The sequence below is a fragment of the Eublepharis macularius genome, chromosome 2 (assembly GCF_028583425.1).
Source record: "Eublepharis macularius isolate TG4126 chromosome 2, MPM_Emac_v1.0, whole genome shotgun sequence".
Lineage (NCBI taxonomy): Eukaryota > Metazoa > Chordata > Lepidosauria > Squamata > Eublepharidae > Eublepharis > Eublepharis macularius.
In genome coordinates this window covers 87,315,845-87,338,539 of record NC_072791.1, presented here as the reverse complement: position 1 = coordinate 87,338,539, position 22,695 = coordinate 87,315,845, and positions in this window count along the sequence as shown.

Genomic DNA, 22,695 nt, shown 5'->3' with positions numbered 1-22,695 from the left:
CTTTTTTCAGGACAATAGTGATGTTTTCCCCCGTGTCCTTTATAGGTGTTCTGTAGGTATTCATTAATATCTAGAGAATTGTTGGGATGGGGTAAATACAGTGCATGTACATTCTTGCACTACTTGTATTCCTCCCCCCCCCTTTCTAGTGAAATGTTTTTTTAAAAAACTTGTTTTACTGATTAAATAATGAAAGATGCATCTCAAGGCTTTTTTATCTCAGTATTAGCAGTCTTGCAGTCAGTTCTACATATATAGCAATGATATATTGTGCTGACAGACCAACACACAGTTCTTTTCACCATTAACTGCACATATGATCTACAGGTGAGGCTTCTTTTGCCTGCCCTCTTATTGCTCAGATGCAGACTATGGGTGAAGTACACAGGAAACAGTTTGAATACACATTTGCTTTCTTCATACAGAGAGTGTGTGTTCAGACCAGTTCCAGCACATTAAAAATGTCTGTCTTCCTAACAGATCTAAGAGAACAACAGAGTTGCACTGTCTGTAACCACTGTTCATTGAGGAAACTTCTGTGCAGGCACACATTGGGATTGTGCATGGTCAGGCCATCCATGAAGAAGATTTTCAGAGCTTTCTAAAAGACTAAGAGAGCCCCTCTTCCCTTTCACACTTTCCCACCCAAAAATCTCATGACCAGGAGGAGGGCCACTATTCCCTCAGTTCTCTCCATGCCACCACCAGAGATCCCCTGGAAACTAAGGTTCCAAAGAATTATCAGCAGGACAGGAGGGAGGGATTTGTGCCTGAACAGAAGACCACTTGATGAACAAAAATTACAGGTAAGTGCAACCCTCTTTCCACCTTTGTGGCTTCTGTAGTACAGTCCCACATTTGGAGAGCAGCAAGCTCACTTACTGAAGGAGGTTGGGTGTGAAGTTCTCAAAGTAAGAGACTGTAGAGGACCATCTTCCCAACAGATGCCTAGTGTTTCACTGACATTAACCCAGAGGTGCTTCAAAGGAAGCTGGGAGCTCTCTAAAAGTGTCCCTGCCAAAGTACAAGCAGGGATGCTGCAAGGAAAAAACAGCACTCTGGTGGGGAGAGCTGTGCTATCTAAAGGACATTGAACAGTCATGCACTCAAGGGAGAGTGTGATGGCCTCTACCAACCCACAAAGGAAGAGTTGTATGAGGATACTGCCAGGTCTCTCTTGAAGCCTGAACAACTAATTCAACCGATAGTGTTGTGAGACATGTTGTGTACAGCACTTCCACCTGTGGAATGAGGACACTGGGTTTCTAACCTGTAGCCCCTCCCATTAATAGAGTTTCACAATGTGGAAAGTTTAAAGTGTTTGAGTCCCAGACATAAGGAATAGCACAAAAAGAAGGGTCCAAGTCCTGCTATAGCAACAGTACAGACTCTTACCCACTTAGAGGTGCAAGATATAGTAGTCAAGGAGCAGAAATTGCCAATCAGAAAAAAATTGAGACTACTGCTATAGTGCAAGAAAAAGAGCTGATCAAAGCTGCTAAAGCCATCAGTGGCAGATCCACAACAGAATAATGAAAACAGTGGAAAAAGTGTGATAGGGCCAAAGAAAGGTTAGAAAGTATGTCCTATCAATGAACCTTGTGCTGCTAGCACAACAATCTGCACAGCAAAAAAACAGCCAGGAGATAAAACATAAAAACAGATTACCTTGCCAGTGGATTAGCAAGGGCATTCACCAATGACAGGCAGGAAAGGAGCAAACAAAAGGGCAAGCCATGGACCATCACAGTGTATTACAAGGCCAAATAGCCCATGCTTCCAATCACAGTATCTAAGAACTGGCACCAGTTAGTTTAGGAAACATTATTGAAATGCATTGCAATGACATAGAATATTTGTAGTAAAACTAAGGACAAAGAAAGGTAAGGTATGTCTAGTATGCTTTGAAAAAGTAGTAGTAGTATGACAAAGTCATTTTGTAGAAGACCAGGAGCCAATTGGAGGTATACCCTCATAGTAGTGCCCCAGATGGCACTAAATCTCAACATCACAGCATCATGAGAATGCCCTGGGAAGAACAGAGCACTGAAAGCATAAGAATGGTGCATATATGCTTTGTCTAGGAAAGAAGAAAACATATTTGGGTATCCAATGAAGTGAGAAACTTAAACTTTTAAAAGAACTAGTCCTCCTCAGCATCAAGGATGAGGTGAGGGAAAAGCAAAGAACAGCAACAGAGATCCTCTCTCTGCAGCAGCAAAAAGAGAACTGAGGGAACAGCACCCATCTTCCTGGTTATGTGATGGGGGGGGGGGGGCGGGAAAGTACAAAAGGGAGGAGGGATGCTCCTAGTTTTCTAGAAAGCTTTGGAAATCTTTTTCATGCTTGCCTGCGCATGTGTAGTGCCAATGTATGCTTGCACAGAAGCTACAAAGATTAACAGTAAGTTATGTCATAGTTATCTATGAAGAAGCACCTTTAGGATAGAACATCCTAGATTTGGGACTTGCACTGAGAAATGGCTTTTGACTTAAGGTTTCTTTGTCTGTAAAGTCTTAGAAATATTTTCTCCATAAGAAACAAAGGAAAGTGGCTGGGGGCATCTTTTCAAGGGCCTATAGAATTAGACCCCAGGGTCCAATCTTCTCGAAATATTGCAGATCTTTAGGGGACAGGAAAGGGTATATAAGTTTGGTGTTTTCTTGAAAAATTCCCCCCAGCCTCCCCCCCCTAATAGTTTTCCCCATTGGGAATAATGGCCAGATACATTTGGGATTCTCTAATTTTACCAAACCGGATTAGAGAATCTGACCTGGATTTTAGGGATACTTATTTTTTTTATTGTATTCCTGATACCCAGAACTGAATTAAACTGAATTTTTGTTGTGCTCAGACCTATTCCTAACTAGAACTTGGGAACGCTCAATGAAATTGTTGGTATATAGGTTCAGGATAGGCAACAGAAATATTTCTCAACTCAATGAGCAATTAAACTGGATAATTCACTAACAGGAGCGGTGGTGATGGCCACAAGCATAGTTATCTTTAAAAGAAGATTATACAGAGTCATAAGAGGGGTCCACCAATAGCTACTAGCCACAGTTACTGAATAAGCAGCCATCTACAGAAGCAGCAAATCTCTGAATACCAGAGCTGGGAAGCAGCATCAGAGCCTTGGCCTCTACGCCATGTTTGTTTGGCCCTCCTGGGGAACTGGTTGGCCTCTGTGTGAAACAGTATGTTTGATTAGATAGATGACAGGATGATCTGGCAGGCTCTCCTTAAGTCATCATTTGCCCTCATTCATAATGTCTCTCAGACCACAATGACATAGAAAATGGTCCATGAAGCCATTATGGTCTCATTTTATTCACTATTCTGTCTGTGATTGGAACAAATAATACATATAACTAATCCAGGAACAATGAAACATCTTCAGCAATGAAAAAAAATGATGCTAAAGCACAAGCAGACAAGGGAAACAGCATCAAGGAAGGTGTGTTAGCAAACGAGAAGTCTTTTAAGTACAGAATTCCTTTTCTATCCTCGTAAACCACTACTTTCTCTCTGAAAACTGAAGAATATTTGGAGCTAATCATTCCTTTCTTTGGCATCATAACAAAGCTATTCCCATTTCTATTTCTGAGTATCTGAATGTCCCTCAACCAGAATGAAACTTTAACCTTTGATTTAAAATCAAGGTCATAGAGAGTAAGTGGTTTTAAATGGACATTATATTTTCTGACATTGGACCAATTTACATATCTAGCTGTCAGTATCTAATTTTGCTACTGTCTTTAAAAAAAATACATTGAGATGCATTGATCTGTGTCCTAACTACTTCATAGAGGGGGAAATGGACAGAAATAATGATAATTTTCACAGAATGTCAACCTATTAAACAAAAATATGAAAGAAGGGAAAAAATGAAGAATATCCCTCTGGTCAAAATTGCCCTTCTTCTCCCACAAACTTCATTAAATGCAAACATGCTAGTTGTAGCTGCCAACCTTTATTACCTTGACTTTTGACTTTATGATTTCATTTTAATTAGTCAAGTAATCTTTTGCAGAACTGCTGAAGTGTTCATACGCACCTAATGACTGCACTAGAATCCAGGGGAAGGGGTGGTACCATTGTCTTGTGCATACTTTCATGGGAGTGTAGATATGGTTTCTTTGAAAAAGAAGAAACTACGCTAATTGAAAACCTGAAGGTCAGTACATGGAAACTAATGGAATCTGGTTAAAGATAAAGGCTTCTCTCTCAGTCTGTTAAACTAGTATTTCAATCTAAAATTTTGAACAGTTCGCTCTCTTGCATGCCAATCTATACATGTTTCTTCCAGCATCTGGTATTCATGCTAACAGGATGGCAAGCTGGATGAACCATTCTAAGATAGTTACTAAGCTCCTCAGCTTGAAGCAACTGACTCTCCAAACCAAAATCCAGGTCACTATGACCAACAGCTGTGTGCTCTGTAATGCTTTTGAAGCTCCATGCAGGAAGCAAAAATGGTATTATGGTGATTTATGTTTAGCTTCATTGGTTACTGGTTGCACAACCTTGGTTTAAGAAGAATATGGAGTAAAGTTGAATGAAAACCACGTAAGTAATATATTTATCGAACTGCAAGTATGAAGCTTATTTTTCTACCACCAGTGTCCACACAATGTTATCCAAGGATGCTGTTCTATGTGGTAAGAGACTTCTTACATCTAGGCCTCTTGGAACAAACAACAGCTGTTTGGGCAGCTTGCTGTGATCAATTTTCAAAACATGTTGTGGATAAAATTGATCATATCCAATCTGATTTAGATTCCACATTAATCACAGAGGTTCTGAATGTTCCCGGAGTTTCAGTCAAGTTTTCATGGATGTATTTCAGTTAGCAGAGCCCAAAATACTCTTCTTTGACTTTAGTGTAATTAATTGAACTGAAGTGGAAGAGCTCAGTCTCCAAGCATTATTCTGGATCCAGCAATAAAGCTTTGTTGCAGGCCTCCTTTATAAATTAAGCATGCAACAGTGAGTGAGCTGGGAGTTCCTCAAAATACATCAGAAGTCCACAGCCCTGGAGTTAATCTGAAGCCTTCTTCCTCTTTTGATTTCACAGACCACAGTCTTGCTCAGCAATGAAGCTGGTAGAAATTAAGTTGAAATGGTGAGGGATTCTGATTTTAAGATTCAGTTTTTTCAGACCAAACATTTTAATCTAATATTTATTTGTTCTGTATGTTCTATTTCCTCTAATTTATATGAGAACCACTTAATATGTATTATTTTAGCTGCTAAACAATTCCTGTTCTAGGGTTACAATGAGATATTAACTATAACGATAAAGTCCAAGTGCCTATGGGCTTTTGGGACAGGTATTGAAAAAAGCAAATGTATATATTTACCAGAAAGTAATTTGAAACATGCTAATATTGATTCATATGTGATTTTGTCCATGCCAGCAACTACTCACAATTCTGGGCAGCATAACAAATTGTGGACAGGGCAACCTATGGTATCTGGAATCCCTCCATGTGAGAACAGTTGTTCCAAAAAGGGCAAGCAGCAGCCCATACAGATAATGGGCCCAGGTTTATCTCTGAAGCCTTTAATTCATTTAACCTCATCCTATTTATTCTAGCACACCCACAAAGTGAAAACAGGGAAAAGATGGCTACACATGACAATTTTAGCAAATATTAGTCTCTTTGGTACTGAATTGTTAGTGGTCAGACTTACCCTCACATTATTAAGAAGGCTTATGCATATGGCAAAATCATAAGCCCCTCTCTCCATCTATTTTAAACACAGAATGTGGCTCTCCCAGCGCGGCAGAATGCCGCTGGAGCTGGGAGCCGTCCTTTGAAGCCCCGCCTGGTGGAACAGAGACAGTCTCCCTTCCTGGGCATCCGGGGCTTTGCTGGGGGGGCGGAGCCAGGAGCCATTTGCTGGCTGCTCTGCTCTTCCCCAGCTCCAGTCTCTTCGATTGCTTGGAGAGGCAGGAGGCTTTTTGCTCCAGGCTTCCCCGAGCGTCGAAGGGTAGGCCCTCCACAGCAACAGCTTCTCGTCAGGAGGGCCTTGGAGCAGCGATAGCAGTCAGCTCTTGGAGGCTGTCGGAGGCGGCTGGCGGCTGCAGCTGCAGCACACAATACAGGCCAGGGCTTCAGGGCCTGTTGGGGCTAGAGTAATTGAGCAGTTTAATTGAGCAGGCTGGTGGGGCACTGGGGTGGCAGGCAGCAGGGCTGTATTGGAGGGACTTTGGCCCAACTTGGGTGTGGTCGTTCCCCTTAATAGTTGTCTTGGAGAGAGTGGGTGGTGAGAGCCCTCTCCCCCCCCACTCACACATAAACCCCTTTTCCTGCCATAAGCCTGTTTGTTTCCATTTAGCCTCCCCCCCCCCCCCCACCGGCAAGAAGTAAAATAAAGTAACTTAAGAAACAGAGCCGGTGTTCTTCACTTTGGCTTACTGGTAAAACAGCACCTATGCCTATATTCTTGTGGGCCATAAAAGAGGGCCTGTCTCTGCCTGATAGCCATTCTGTTAGCAGGCAGATTTGCTCAGGGCTGTGCTCAGCGCCATCTTTTGGTGGAGAATTACTGGTGGCCTGTCTCTGCCTGACAGCCATTCTGTTGGCAGGCAGATTTGCTCAGGACTGTGCTCGGCGCCATCTTGTGGTGGAGAATTACTGGTGGCCTGTTTCTGCCTGACAGCCATTCTGTTGGCAGGCAGATTTGCTCAGGGCTGTGCTCGGCGCCATCTTGTGGTGGAGAATTACTGATGGCCTGTTTCTGCCTGACAGCCATTCTGTTGGCAGGCAGATTTGCTCAGGACTGTGCTCAGCACCATCTTGTGTGGCAGCTTGGTACTGCTCCTGGCAATTGCTACTTTCGCTGGGGCTTAGTGCTACCTGTCAGGGCTAGCGTCAACAGTTGGTTAAGGGGTAAAGCTGTGAGCCAGTCCAACACATTATTAACGGCTGCTGTGTCATCATTTGGGAATGTTTATGCTGCCCAGAAAAGGGGGTGGCCCATCAATGGGGAAGTGGCCTGTAAACGGCCAGTGCCGCGGAACACTACTCAGGCTCTGTCTCCCTCAGACGAGGATGATGGCCCAGGCAGGCAGGAACTTATGGAGCGCATTGTTGCTCTTGAGAGGTCTAGGAGTGGTACAGCATCAGCTATTGCACCTGTTCAGCCACGCAAGGGTGCTAAAAGAATTACAATTGCTGCTTTTAATAAAGATTTTGCCTCTTGTCTTTCTGCCCTGGAGGGAGTATCAGGAGTGGTGGCAAGTGATGGAGGCAGCAGCCAGGACCATCCAACATCAACTGAGAGTGTGGCTGACATTGACCAGGAATGGTCAGCTGACAGTGGGCAAGTTGCCATAGCAGTGGAACGACCCATGCCTGACGGTACGGATCCTTTGCCCAAGCAGAGTGCCGCTTGGCCCGGGGGCTCTTTGGGGCAGGTAGCTGCTACCGGTGCTCCTGCATCTTCTGTTTTGGAGACATATCCCATGCTTGGTTGGCCTTCTGCAGGCCCAACTATTTGGCCTAGTTATGCCAGACGCTCCTTGCACCTCCAGCAGGTGCAAGTACTGCCTGTATCGGGCTGTGCTACCAGTTGGGATGGATAGGCCTTCCCTCTGTCTGTGACTGGGTGGCCTTTTGGTTATGGCAAGCAGATGGGCCTGGCCCCTTATGGACCCCAGGGATATGGCATGGTTCCTTATAGGACACTTCCCCCGGGAGATATGGCATTGCCTGCGGGGGCGGGGAGAATATACAAAGGGTTAGTACATGGATGACTTTACCCTTCTCTTCAGGGAACTGGAGAAGAAGGATATAGATGATCTGTATGATAGGGATAAGGAGAAGATCCGCTGTAGGCAGATTGTCAGGAACTGGACTCATTGGTTGTCTGGGTTCCTGGTTTATGCAGGGGTATTGGCTAGGGCACAGCCAGGTAGGGCTCTCCCCCTTTTCTAATACATGAATATTATATACAGGGGGGTACATGGACTTTGAGGGGGTGGCTTGGTTGATACAGCTGTGGGTGCAGGTCATGGCCCTTGCCAAGTCCAACCTCAGAAATAGGAGCGAGAGTGGTCATATGATTATTCTGCCCTCTCAGGGTTCAGGTTCCCGCACTTCTGCGGGGCAGCAGGTTTAAATACGGCTGCTTTGTTGGGACTTCACGTCCGAGGAGCTTTGCAACAAGAAAGTGGGCAAGTATATGCATGACTGCCCTGCATGCATGGGAACCCACCCATAATCTGCCTGCCCCAAAGGAAGACAGGGTGGGAAACGCTTTGGGGGCACTGGTGGCCAACAAGGGCCTGGCAAAGGGGACCAGCCCAGTAAAGCTGAGGGTACTTGAACGGTTTCTTAAGGTCTCTCCAAGGCGCAGGATGCTGACTATTCGTCCATTGTTTAGATGACTTTTTGATGTCTGGCCCAGCTGGCATGGGGCAGTGTGCCAGGCTTTTGGCAGGGGTCATGGAGTGTTCAGAGGAACTGGGGGTTCCTTTAGCTCATGAGAAAACCGAGAGACCATTTGTTGTCATAGCGTTCTTGGGAATAGAACTGGACACAGTACAACAGACCTTAAGGTTGCCCTTAGAGATGGTGGTAGATCTTGGGCTCGATTGGAGGGCTGCTTGAGTGGAGCCTAGATATCTCTCCTTGAGTTGCGGCAATTAGTTGGCCATTTAAACTTTGCCTGTAAGGCAGTTGCGCCTGGGAGGGCTTTCCTCAGGTGGCTGTGTGATGCTATGAGGGCCTTACGGTTGCCCCATCAGCGTTTAAGAATTAATAAGGGCATGCAGGATGACCTTTTGGTGTGGAAGGAATTCCTTTACACCTCTAATGAGGTGACTTTTTGGAGGGAGGAGCTTTTGCTAGAAGCCGAACTTCAAGTCACCTCTGATGCCTCCTGGTCTACAGGCTTTGGAGTCTTTTTTAGGGGGCATTGGTGTGCTGACCAATGGCCCGCTGATTGTGTAGCCCAGGGATTGTCCAAAGAACTTACGTTTTTGGAGTCCTTTCCCTTGTTAGTGGCCGTGTGGCTTGGGGGATCACACGCTTTTGGTCTGACAACTTGGCTGTCATGCACGTGGTCAAAACCATGGCATCTAGATCCCCCAGGGTGATGAGGCTGGTAAGGGCCTTTACATTGAAATGTGTGCAGATGAACATTTTGTTCAGGGCCAGGCATGTTCCAGGTGTTAATAACGGTGTGGCAGACGCTTTGTCTTGCCAACAGATGGAATGATTCTGGCAGCTTGCCCCCTGGGCTGACAGGCAACCAGCAAGGATGCCCCAGGAGCTATGCGAGCTTGGATGGTAGAAGTAAATAGAGCAATCCAGCTGTCCATTCCTCCCAGTACACGTCAGGCCTACGACCGGGCGGTCGGGCAGCTTTACCAGTTCAGGGTGTTGGCGGGGCTCCAGCAGTAGTGGCTCATCCCACCTGAGCACTTGATGCACTTTGTGTAGTGCAGCGGGGCCGGGGCCTTGCAGTGAGGTCCATCAGGGGTCAGTTGGCCGCTTTAGCCTTCTCCAGCAAAGCATGTGGCTTACCTGTATTCACGGGTGTCTTCAGGATTAGAAAGATGCTGGAAGGCTGGGCTAGGGAGATAAAAATGCCACGTGACCCGAGGCAGCCCATCTCCCCATCAGTTCTTAAGGGACTGGGGACCGCATGGGCGGAAGTCTGCTGGTCAGCGTTTGAACGGAAGCTTTTTCACGCTTCTGCCTTAATGGCATTTTTTGGAGGTCTGCGAGTTAGTAAGCTGATGGCCTCATCGCGTACAGATGCGTCTGGCCAGGCACTGAATGCCCGGGACATTAAATTTGTTGGGGATAAAGTCTCCATTGGGATCAGACGGTCCAAGACTGACCAGCGACAGCAGGGGAGCCCCTTGCTTTTGGGCCCCTGCTCTGAGCAGGAGCTGTGCCCTATTAAGGCCTTCAAGGAATATGTCACGCTTCGTTGGGATGACCAAGGGGTTTTATTCCGCCACGAAGATGGGGCCCCACTGACTAAATATCAGTTTGGGCGGTGACAGAGAGGGCCCTTAAGAATTTTGGCTTGTCAGGAGTCATGTTTGGAACCCAGACTGACCAGCGGCAGCGGGGAAGCACCTTGCTTTTGGGCCCCTGCTCTGAGCAGGAGCTGTGCCCTGTTAAGGCCCTCAAGGAATATGTCACGATTCGTGGGGATGACCAAGGGGTCTTATTCCATCATGAAGATCAGGCCCCACTGACTAAATATCAGTTTTGGGTGGTGACAGAGAGGGCACTTAAGACAATTGGCTTGTCAGGGGTCAAATTCGGAACCCACTCCTTCCGGATTGGTGCGGCCTCCACAGCAGCTGCTATGGGATACCCTCAGCAGGCGATTCAGAGAGTGGGCAGGTGGCGGTCAAGGGCATTTCAGTCCTATGTCCAGCCCCTGCAGCAGTTTTAAATGGCAAACTACTTGTTCTTTCCTCAGGTGCCGTGTCGGGCCAGGAGAGGAAGAGAATCCTGATTTGTGGCCACAGCATGGTGTTCTGGGCGGCCAATCAAGCCAAGAGAACACAGTTTGGATCCCAGCTGGGCCTGAGCGCTGTGGCCACAGTGGATTGGCAGGGCAGGTGTGGTCTCAGATGGCCTGGCCTGCTGCCTCTCCTGTTTAGGGGACGGAAAGGTCCTCTCCCACACATTGTGGTCATTCACCTGGGTGGTAATGACCTTGGGCTGGTACAGGGCAAGGCCCTGTCAATGCAGGTAGCTGAGGACCTTGAATACATAAGCAGCCAATGGACGGGTGTGCTTATAGTATGGTCAGAGATGCTACAGCGACGGGTTTGGCGGGAGGCCTTTGACACCAGGGCGATAGAGAGGGCCCGACGCAAGGCTAACCACGCCATTAAGAGGTCTTTGGGGCAAGGCTTGGGTATTTATTTGCCACACCCCAAGATTAGGGCCGAATTTTCCCACCTCTATAGAGGCGACGGTGTCCACCTGGCACCTGAGGGCAATGATATTTTTCTAGATGACCTGCGGCAAGGGCTTCGGGTGGCTCTAGGCCACCTGTGGGGCGCGAGGGTCTAAGCAGAGGCTTGACCCTTGCGGTGGCAGGAGATTTTGGGAATAGGGTGCGGGCCAGTGAGCCCCTCTGGCATTTCCCCATGCGTGGGGTGCAGGGCTGCCAGGACGGCGGGATGCTTTTGATGGCTCCTTGCTAAGAGAGCAGGCGCCTGAGGGGATCCCCAGGAGCAAGGCCTAACCTCATGCTAGTCGGCTGGGGCGTAAAGGGTGCTTGAGGGGGGATCCAAGGCCTGGCTGCCGGATTCCAGCCATTCAGGAGATGGCCTATACCCGGGGCAGTGGGGCTTGCCCAGACAGGCAAGGCGGTGGTCAGTGGTATGACCCCAGGGCTTGACCTGTACCGCTTAGTTAGCTCTTGCTGTGCATTACATTTATGGTCATTTTAATAAACGGCCCTTTATTCCAAGCCTGTGTCTGTCACTTCCTTCTGGCTGGGGTTTCAAATGCTGCCTAGCAAGGCAGGAAATGGCTGCCAGATCCCAGTTGTGAACTGGAAAATTACTAGCGTGTGAGTCATTAGGTGAGACCAGCTTTCAGGCCCCATGCCCCAGAGATGTGCCAGTAGCCTAAGACAATAGTGTTTACCTGGAGTTCCTAAATTAATCTCCTTAACACACCCTACTGATCTTCCCTTATCCACTCTCCCATTCCAGGGTGTTCAGGGCTCTGATAGCCTCATTCATCCAGCCATCACAGGTCATCAATCATTATTGATAATTTTAGTTTTGCTCAGAGAGGCTTATTGTGTCACCCCAGTTTATTGTCCCCCCCCACCCCCCCACCCCGGAGACAGCCATCCAGTTCTTTGACTCACCCTGGAGACAACCATTAAGTTATTGTTTTGGGGCAGAAGACATAATCCTGCACCACGGTACATTATACAGTATAATTGGACTACCCCTCCACTATAGCTATGTGCATGCCCTCAGATCTAGCAACCACCTTCAGACTTCCTTCTGAGCTCTTCCTGCATTGAAATACTGGTCGCTCAACACTCTCTCTCATGGACACCCTCTTCTGGACGGGTAACTATAACTCAATCCCACGACTCTCTAGTTTTCCTCCCTGGTTTCTAGTTAGGCCTGTGTATATGCTGTGTGTGTTTTGTCTGCAACTGACCTTTATTATTTTAAATAGAAACACCTTTTGATTGAACAGCTGCTTCTTTATTGAAAGAGTTCCCTAGAAGGGACAGTCCTTGTATACATAGGTGGAAATCTCACAGTTACCCGCCTCTCACTGCCTCTCCTTGTATGCTAATTCCTCCAACTCACAAAGAGATGCTCCATTTCTGTAACAGTATTGTAGGGTTCCCTGACCAATCCATTAATGGCCATTGATGTAGGATCGAAACTACAGCAAAAATAAGGGGTCAGTACTGAGAAAATGGGTCTAACAGTCAGACCAGGGAAGGATCTTCCATTTCAGACACTCCTGATAATAAGGTACATGTCTGCTACCTCCCCGTCGTTTAATGCTGGGTTAACAGTTTTAATCAGAGAAGCCCATAAAGCCTGTTAGAAAGCTTTCTGGGCAAGATGAAATTCCTCCTGGTGTCCTTAACCTGCTATCTTTGGAAGACTTCTTTACTCACAGTGAGTGGCCCTGGTACCTAAACGAAGGACTGCAGCAGCAGAAGACTACTGAATGGACATGAACCCGCTCCACATGCCTGGGACCTCCTCAGTGTGGCTCTCCTTTATTAACTGCTTTTTCTTTCCAGTTTTCACCTTAATCTGCATAACATGAGCTTTTTCAGCAGGTAGGGGGCTCAAAGGCTGAAGGAGACCCTTCCCTCTGGCTGGCCTTTCCTTGCATTGTTGCTGGCATTGTTGCTGGCCTTTCCTTGCATTGTATGTGAAAACAGAGAAAGGGATGGCTATGGTGACACTGGTGCTGATGGCATCTTGCCATCTGCTGCTCCCCTCGCCAGTACAAAGCAAACCTTTTGCGATTTGGTCCCCATATGCCACTCAATTCCAATGCCATTACCCAGGAAGTGACCAAACAAGGAAAGGGGAAAAGGACTGGCAAGAGTGGAACAAATATCATATGAAATGGTTGCACAAACTACTGAGCAAAAATTCTTACAGTCCACCAGATTGTTTTTGTCTGGGGACAGAGCTAGCAAAACAAGAGAGAGCATCAAAGAAAGAAGAGAAAGAGAAACACTCGAAAGTGAATTTACCAGAGCATGAAGATGATCTCCATATAAAGATGGAAGTAGCCACAGAAATGAGGAGTGGGTAGTCCTAGTATAAGGTCAGGATAATCTGTGGCATCAGAGTTCATTCCTTATGACAGCAGCTGCCCCAGTAAAAGAGTGCAGCAGTATTTGGAAAAGATCTCAAAGTATCCCAAAGATTATAAACCTCTAATACATGTAAAGCATCCAGCTTGGATCAATCTCTGCAGATCGTAGTTGATATTTTTTGTCAAAATTATTGTAAAACAAGGAACGTATTACATGATTAATGAAGTGTGATTAAAGAGAACAGGTTTCTTGGGAGAATACTCTTTCTAAGAACTATTCCCAGACTCATTCTGGATCTATCTCTATTCAATAAAACTTTTGGCAGTCCAAACTTTTAATTAATCTCTCTCTCTCTGTGTTTCTCTCTCTCTTTATAACTTAAAAACCTGACTCCTTGAAAACCTGTCCTAAAAGTTTCCTGACAAAGCTCTATAAGCCAAGCTACACATGACGAATGACACTTGAATGGCAAGTGTATTTCTCCCTGTTCACTTGCCCTCCACTCAATCCACTTGCCGTTCAAGTGTCATTCGTCATGTGTAGCTTGGCCCTATGTTACATTTTTTCAGGGAAAAGGACCCCCTTTTTTTTTAGTCAGATATTTGGTGATTCAGACTTCGCTACTCCATATTTTTGTTTTAAAGGTTAGAATATAAATATGTAAATAAATAAGTAAGCTGTCTAGTTTTGCCTTATCCAGAAAGCTTGCACAGTTTTGAAGTTCATCCATCCTTACAGAAGGACAGTTAATTGAACATGATGCCACATCATAGGCTGCAAACTAGTTTATGTACTCCAGAGGGTAGTGGGGACATGTTTTTGCTTAACTACCACATCTATTGCCAGGTGTTGTGATTGTATATTGCTTTATCTATGATTTTTCATGAACAGTGATAATTAGAGGCATTTGGATGGTATCATTTTAATATTTTTTAGTCATTCTCTTTTTTAACATTTGACACAGGAACAGACAGGATAGTGGTGGCTGTTCAAACCGACATTAGTTTTACTGGCTTGTAAAGAAACAAGCAAATGGAAGAAATTTCTTGAAAAGGACACCTTTTTTTATCTTGCCTGCTGAGCCTCACAGATGAAACAGTCTCAGGTGTATTGTCCTGTGGGCATGCTTGCAAAAATTCCATTACTGTTGAAGGGAAATTACACAACTGCTTTAGGGCAGAGGAGCTCTCTTCCTAATTTAAAATTGAGCTGCACATTTTTCTTAATCTATACTCTGTTTTGTGGAGGAGTCATTTGCTGGCCGAACCACTGCTCAAGAATTAAGGAGAATGGCCACAGTTTGAAGGCCCATGCTGTGGTTCCATTGCTGAAGTTCTGAGGGTCTGGCCCTAAGCTATGCTTGTAAGGTCACTTGGGAGCTGTAAAGGAGCCACATTTTTTGAGGAATAGTAGAATGTAAATACTATTTTAAAAAAAATAAAAGAAAGGAAGCAAAGCTGAAATGTTTCCAACCTTAGAAAATATTGATATTACAATTGTTAGCCATACAAGCTGGAAGTATTCCCACTGCCCATGACTAAACAATTAACCAATAGCCTCTAAAGTGACTATGCACCTCAGGCTGAGTGTACTGTAGTGGATAGCATCCTGATGCTGGATGGAGGAGAGCCAAAGTTGAAGCCTGCCTCAGTTCTGAATCCCTGCTCAGTACTGAAGTATACTGAATGGCTCTGGGCAAGTCATTAGTTTTAGCCTAACCAACCTACAAAAGGATTTTTGAAATAATAGAAAATTGTAAATCATTTTGTACACCAAATATTACTAAAAATAATAAACTGTTTCATCAAGGAAACAAGCGATTCCAATAAATTACAAAAAAAAAAAAAACCCAAAACATCCAATGTATTTCATTCAGATAAGATGGAAGTGCTACTGGTGGGCAGAAGGTCTGATCTAGGATTCAAGACGTCATCCATTCTTAATGGGGTTAAAGGAACAAGTTCATGGTTTGGGAGTGCTCTGGATCAGATTCTCTAATCTGGGTTAGAGAATCCTGGAACTGTCCAGCCATTACTCCGTATGAGGGAAAATATCCAGGGGGCTGGGGGGAGGCATTTTTATACAAACTCCACCAAATTGGGGTCTTGCTTCTCCCACCCCAGCCTTTTCCCTCATCCTAAAAAAGAGGTGGTAACTTATTGGCATAAATTTGTGATACCATTCCAGAAAACCACAGTAATGATCCCAAACAGCCTTTTTATGTATATTTTCGGCTTGTGAATTTTTGGACACTCATCCTAAGCGCTAACCTAAGCAGAGTTACCCAGTTACATGCCTTCTAAATGCTTCAGGATGGAATTAGGTTGCATTCCAAAAACCGTTTCCAGTAAACCTGTTTAGGTTTTGGTCCCTTAGATTGTTTAACTTTACTGAGAATGGCAGTGTAATGGTGCAGTCCTGAGTAGAGTTACACTCTTTTAAATCCATTGAAGTAAATTGGCTTTGAATGGTATTATTCTGTTTAGGATTGCATGGTAAGTCTTGTATAAGATGACACGTCAAGTCTTCCCAAGGTCTTGTAATGCTAGGCATGATTTCTTGCAACAGAATATTATTATTTTTGCTGAGTAGGAATGTTGACATCAGAATATCAAGGAAGGAATTACCATATGCTGTAACAAACAGTCCAGGCCTATATTCTCCCAGCATTTTTATATCTTCATTGTGTTAATGGATTCATTCACTAAGCCGCAAATCAGCAACACCTAATGTCCACCTGTTGCTGCTCTGATATTGTTAACATAAAGCAGCATATAGACTTATCGACAAGCATGCTGTTAGCATCAAATTTAGACAATCAGGCATCCTGAAAGGAAATGTCAGCAGATTTTCCATACAGGACCTAAACCATTGTGCCAATATTACTTCTTTGTAGTGAAAAAAAAGCCCTTCCATAGAACTGTATTCTCCATTAACCACAAGGGAAATAGGGCATAACTATTGTTTTCTCTGAATATACATAAATATGTATGCACCTTCAAAAAGAAATGTTAAAACCCTGATGGGAATGTAAATGAACTTCTCTCAATCCAATTTTTTTTCTGAATGTTTTTGTTCTAAATACCCTGATCTTGTTTATTGACTGACACTCACTGGCATTAGCCATCTGCTAGTATTATTTACTGGTTCTGTCTTTGTTTAGCCTGCTGTGCACATGTGAATTGTAGCAGTATTCAGTTTGCATCTCTCATTTTTGCCCCCCTACAGTTTACAAGTTCGGACAGTGCCTAAGACACTGCATGAAAAGGAATCTTAAAAGGACTGCAAAATAGCATATGAAATGCTCAACCATATAGAACATTTTACAGGCGTCTTCATAATGTATAGCACCTAAGAGTAGATTCTGGCACAAAAATTTGGACAGAATACTCAAGTTTCTTTTTTATAATTTTATGTACTTTAACTGTATTTATTGTTATTTATTGTTGTTGTTGTTGGAAATACAATGTCTTGTGTACAGAGAAGGCAGAAGACACAGAATACCTGCAAGGGGCAGCGGGTCTGACAGTTAGATAGTTGCCAGAGTGGGATCCTTCTTTCCTCCTCTCTTCTGTCCTTCCTGCATGTCTCCAGATTGGTATTCTTAGGCAACTTTCTGCTACCTGCTTCTTCCCAGAAGTCCCTCCTCCCTTTTAACTGAGGTAGTTAGTATCTATTCTGTTTCTCTCCTTTCTGTCAAAGTTGTAGTTCCTGAATAAACTCTCTTCATTCAATCCTTAATCAGACTCAAGATCATTCTTAAGATATACCAGAGCCTACAGTTGTTAGCTGCCCTGAGCCCATTCACGGGATATAAATTGAATAAAATAAAAATAAATAAAAAGGAAGTTGAGAATTAAGGACGTGATCATATTTTTCATCATATGAATTTCAACTTGGATTTTAGAGTTTTTGAAGTGGAACATCAGGAATTGTTCATGGCTTCATTTATATTTCCAAGTAATTTTTGCAGAGAAGTGTACATGCATGGTTAGCTGTAGAATTCTGTTCCTTAAATATGCGTATATATTTTTTCTCCTCTGCATTACTGATGCTACATCGGTGTAGCAATTAGATGGCCAGACCATCAAACTAAGACTGGGAAACTTCAGATTTCCCATTCAGCCATACTGCTCACTGGGTCACCTTGGGTCAGTCACTCTGTCTCAATTCAACTAATTGTCAGGATTGTTGTGAGAATAAAAGAGATAAAAAAAATTATATGACACCCTGTGTGCTAAGGAAGAAGGATGGATTAAAATTTAATAAATAAATATGTATGTACTAATAAAACCTTTCTTGGCAACGTATCTTGCAGGACTATGAGTATGTTCCCAGCAACAAATACATTCTTCTGAGGAGGACTTTTTGATAAACCCATATTGTAGGCAGGTAAGAATAGTCACTGCCTGTTCTTAGCCATTTTTTATTGTAGCTCCCACATTCTGGAATGATCTTCTTGACGACATCAGGATGGCACATATTTTGTTGAACCTTTGTAAGCTATGTAAAGTAGAATGATTTCAGAGGGCCTTCCCTGACTGATGGCAGAGTTTTTGTTGAAAATTAGCAGCTGATTGTATTTAAATTATGTGGTCTATTGTGTTCTGATTATGTGATCTATTGTGTCTAAAGAGCTATAATTATATTCTTCTGTCATTGTAAACCACCTTGAACACATTTCAGAAGAAACATGGGATAAAAGTACCCTAAATAAATAAATACTGCCCCCCTGAATAAACTATGATCACATCAAGATTCTTTTGGTGTAGCATTCTATTGATTCCCATGTGCACTTGTGTACATCTGTGAGAACACTGCAACAAAGGATCTTGATGCAATCATATGTACAATCACACCAAGATTGTTCTCTTGCAATCTTTTTAAAATCAATCTGCATATGTGCATAGTATCAAAAAGGAAGGAAAGCAAATGAAGGAAAACTGAGATAAACTACAAAACTTGCATATATTTCAATGTTAAATTCTATAAACTCTTCTACTGTAACCAAGAAAGAATAAAATTCAGAAAAGGGAAAACTTCTGAAGCAACAAAGGTATACAATAGAGAAGATCAAAGAATCACAGAATCATAGGGTTGGAAGGGACATCAAGGCTCATTTAGTCCAACCCCCTGCACAATGCAGGAAATTCACAACTACCTCCCCTCCCTACATTCTCAATGACCCCAGCTCCATGCCCAGAAGGTGGCAAAATACCTCCAGGAACCCTAGCCAAAATGGCCTGTGGAAAATTGCTACCTGAGCCCAAAGTGGTGATCGGCATTACCCTGGGCATGTAAGAAGGACCATGAGAACTAAGCACTGATATAACCCATTCTGCCCTCCCTGCTATGATCTGCCTAGGTTTACAGAATCAGCATTGCTGTCAGATGGCCATCTACCCTCTGCTTAAAAACCTCCAAAGAAGGAGAGCCCACCACCTCCCAAGGAAGCCTGCTCCACTGAGGGACTGCTCTGTCAGGAAGTTCTTCCTAATGTTTAGCCGAAAGCTCTTCTGATTTAATGTCAACCCATTGGTTCTGGCCTGACCTTCTGGGGCAGAGGAAAACAACCCCACACTATCCTCTAAATGACAGCCCTTCAAGTACTTGAAGATGGTTATCATATCACCCCTCAGTTGTCTCCTCTCCAAGCTAAACATACTGAGCTCCTTCAACCTTTCCTCATAGAACTTGGTCTTCAGACCCTTCACCATCTTCATTGCCCTCCTCTGGACACATTGCAGCTTGTCTATATCCTTTTGAAAATTTGGTGCCCAAAACTGAACACAATACTCTAGGTGACCCCTAACCGGAGCAGAGTGATACCACCACTTCACATGATCTGCATACCATGCTTCTGTTGATATAGCCCAAAATCGCATTTGCCTTTTTAGCTATTACATCACACTGGTGACTCATGTTCAGTGTATGGTCTACTAAGACTCCTTGATCCTTTTTGCACATACTAGTCCCAAGACAAGTCTCCCCCATCCTATAATTATGCATATGATTTTTCCTACCTAAATGCAGAACTTTGCATTTATCTCTGTTGAAATTAATTTTATTTGTTTTAGCCCAGTTTTCCAGCCTGTCAACATCATCCTGTATCCTGACTCTGCCTTCTACTGTATTTGCTAGCCCTCCCAATTTAGTATCATCTGCAAATTTAATAAGCATTCCTTCTATTCCTTCATCCAAATCATTTATAAAAATATTGAACAGAACAGGACCCAGGACCATTCCCTGAGGCACTCCACTTGTCACTCTTCTCCAAGAGGATGAGGAAAAAATAACAAGCATTCTTTGGGTGTGATCTGGCAACCAATTACTGATCTACCTAACAGTAACAGAATCCCAACCACATTTTACAACTTGTCAACAAGGATATTATGTGGAAGCTTATCAAAAACCTTACTGAAATCGAGATAAACTATGTCTACAGCATTCCCTTGATCCAGCAAGGTAGTAACTTCCGCAAAAGAAGAAATTAGGTTAGTCTGACATTACTTGTTCTTGAGAAACCCATGCTGGCTCTTAGTAATCACTGCCATCCTTTCTAAATGCTCAAGGACTGACTGTTTCATGATTTGTTCTAGGACTTTTCCAGGTATAGATGTCAAGCTGACAGTTCGGTAGTTACCTGGATTCTCCTTTTCCCCCTTCTTGAAGATGGGGACAACATTTGCCTGCCTCCAATCTTCTGGCAACTTGGCTGATCTCCAAGAATTCTCAAAAATAATGAACCGAGGCTTCAAAATTACATCTGTGAGTTCTTTTAGTACCCTTGGGTACAATTCATCTGGCCCTGAGGACTTAGTTCCATTTAAAGAAACTAGGGGCCAAGCTACACATGACGAATGACACTTGAACAGCAAGTGTATTTCTCCCTGTTCACTTGCCCCCCACTCAATCCACTTGCCATTCAAGTGTCATTCGTCATGTGTAGCTTGGCCCTAGGTGTTTACATACTACCTCTATGCTGATCCTAGGCTGTAACTCCCTTCCCCCATCATGTGTTCTGTTATTGCCATGTTGAGCACCATCTCCCTCGCCGGAGAAGACTGAGGGAAAGTAGGAATTGAGCAGTTCTTCCCTCTGCTCATCACCCATTACAATTTCACTTTTCTGTTCCTGCAACAGGCCTACCGTGTCCTTGCTCTTTTTCTTACTCTAAACATAAGCAAAGAACCCTTCTTTGTTGTTTTTAGCATCTCTTGCTAGCTTATGCTCATACTGAGTTTTAACTTTTTGAACACTCTCCCTACAAGCATTGGTTATTTTTTATATTCATCCTTGGTTATAAGGCCCTCCTTCCATTTCCTAAATGAGTCTTTTTAATTTCTCAGTTGATTAGAAAGATGTTTATGAAGCCACCTTGGCTTCTTTAAACTCCTCCTGTTTTTCCTTCTCATAGGAATTGTTTGTGATTGTGCTTTCAATATTTTGCTTTTAAGAAATTCCTTTGAACTCCCTTCTCCTTAAATATTTCTGACCATGTGATTCTACCCAGCATAGCTTTCAGTTTGTTAAAATTTGCTTTCCTGAAGTCCAACCTATATGTCTGACTATGCACAGCTTTTCCCTTCCCCAAGACTGCAAATTCCACAATCACATGGTCACTGCTACCCAGAGTGCCCACTACTTTCACTTCATCAATCAGTTCTTCCTTGTTGGTGAGAATCAAGTCCAGGATAGCAGAACCACTTGTTTCCCTCTCTACTTTCTGAAAAATTAAGTTGTCAGCAAGATAAGTCAGGAATGTTTAAAATATGCACGTGCTGCATTGATTGCAAAAAATATATGCATGCAAAGAGGTACAGGAGGAAAAAGACCATGTCAAATTACAGTGGACCCTAAAGTGTCAACAGGCATTTGAGGCACTTAAGAGTAGGTTTGTCTCGGAGCCAGTACTACAGCACCCAGATGAGAACCGCAAATTCATTGTGCAAGTGGACGCCAGCGACATGGCAGTGGGCAGGGTATTACTGCAACCCGATGAAGAAGGCAAATTACGCCCCTGTGGGAAAAGGAAGTTTTTGCTATTAAACTTGTGCTCACTACGTGGAGGCAATGGCTAGAGGGAGCCAGAAATCCGTTTGAAGTCTGGACCAATCACAAAAATCTAGAAGCTCTCTGCACCCCTCGGAAGCTGAATGCTAAACAACTCTGCTGGGCCGAGTTCTCCAAGTTCAAGTTCACTCTCAATTACCTTCCAGGGCGAACCAACTTCCTGGCGGATGTACTTTCACAAATGCCCCAACGTGACAGCCAGAGAGGAAATTATTGACACCATGTTTTCACCAGCCCAACTGGGAGGGGCAGTGACAACCCGCAGCCAAACGATGCAACGACAGCTCAATAAGGAACCTGATCTCTCAGTCTGGAAGGGGTGGTTAAGAGACAAAGTGGAAAAGGAGGGGGAAGATGCGCCTCGAAGTGAACTCACCCAAATGGAAGCAGGTGAGTGGTACAAAGGCAGTAAACTCTATATACCATGCAGTTTACGCAAGGAAATTCTCCAGCACTGCCACGATGCCAAATTAGCTGGCCACTTCAGCTACCTGAAAACCCTCCACCTCATCCAGCGCCAATTCTGGTGGCCCAACATGAGACGGGACATCTCCCAATACGTGTCCACCTGCCCAATCTGCATAATGGGAAAATCCAGAAAGGGAAAGCCCCCGGGACTACTCCAACCACTAGAGACTCCCTCCAGACCCTGGGCAGTAATCTATGGATTTCATCACCGATCTACCACCCTCGAAGGGGTGCACGTGTATACTGGTAGTGGTGGACTTGTTTTCCAAGCAAGCACACTTCATCCCTTGCACTACCATCCCAACAGCCAAGAAACTGGCTAAATTGTTCATGAAACATATAGTGAGGCTTCACTCCTTTCCCCTTAAGGTGATCTCGGACCGGGGAGTACAATTTGTAGCTAAGTTCTGGCAGGAGCTCCTCCAAATTGCAGGCATTGAACAAGGATTAAGCTTCACCCATCATCCTCAAACCAACAGGCAATCTGAATGCATTAATCAGGTGCTGGAACAATTTTTACGCTGCTACGTCAACTACCAGCAAGACAACTGGACAGACTTTATCCATTTTGCCAAATATGCATACAACAATGCAGTGCACAGTTCTACAAGTGTGTGTCCCTTTAAGATAGTACACGGATATGAAGGACAAGCCCTACCCTTAGCCACAAATCCAGAAACTGTTTAGCCAGGAGACCTAGGAGAATGGTAGTCCTCCTTAACAGCTCAGTGGCTTATCATCCAGGAGACCTTAAAGAAAGCCAAAGAGGATTACAAAAAATATGTAGATCGGCATCGCACATAACAATGGAACCTACAACCTGGAGACAGAGTGTATGTCTCCACT